This window comes from Hevea brasiliensis, chromosome 16 (genome assembly GCF_030052815.1).
Source record: "Hevea brasiliensis isolate MT/VB/25A 57/8 chromosome 16, ASM3005281v1, whole genome shotgun sequence".
Classification (NCBI taxonomy): domain Eukaryota; kingdom Viridiplantae; phylum Streptophyta; class Magnoliopsida; order Malpighiales; family Euphorbiaceae; genus Hevea; species Hevea brasiliensis.
Genome location: NC_079508.1, coordinates 22,638,014 through 22,638,946, shown reverse-complemented (window position 1 = coordinate 22,638,946; position 933 = coordinate 22,638,014).

Genomic DNA, 933 nt, shown 5'->3' with positions numbered 1-933 from the left:
TAGAACTATCAAAGATACACAATGTTTGCCACCTCTTAATGTTAAGGAGATACAGATCTGACCCAACCCATGTCATTCCTAGAGGGACAATTGAAGTGCAACTAGATTTGACCTATGAAGAGGAACCAGTGGCAATTTTAGCTCATGAAGTGAAAGAATTAAGGAACTGTAACACCTATTACCTTGTAAGGCATGACATGTTCCCGTAGTATACCTAATGAATTACTGAACTACACCTATCGATAACCCATGAATTATGCTACAAGGGATTTTAAACAAATCATAACTTTTTATCTTATCAATTCTTTTGCGGAAAACTGCATGGGAATAGTTAAAATTCAATGTAAACATTCATTGGAAATAATGATAAACTAAATATTACAAAAGTTACATTTCCATAAGTCTCAAAATAAAATGCAAATAGTTATAAACTCAAAATGTGATAGCAATGTAATGCTTTTAAATATAAACTGCTCAATGTCCATACATCCATACATATAGGTACAAAATACATCAAAAGGAAATTACAGGGGTATACCTACGATATATACCCACAATCAAAACCAAAATGTTGCTTCCAAGTCTCTCACTCCCCAGCCTTCTCCTTTTCCTTACCTGCGATAGCAAAAATAAGCTATCGTTGAGTATATCACTCAGTAGTGCACAACTAATAACTTTAAAACTTAAGGTAAAATACAACTTATCCAAATACAAGAAATCATATATTTACATAATCATGATAGCATCACAAAACTTTCTGAGTCCATAAGAATCATTTATTGAACTCACATTTTGAATGAGAAATCATACTTTACAAATCACCATTCACAAAGCATAAGTATTGCCAACATCAACACACAGTTTAGACCATGACACAAAATTTTATGATCAATGCCGTGTTGTACACCATAATAAAGCAATCTCAACCTCACT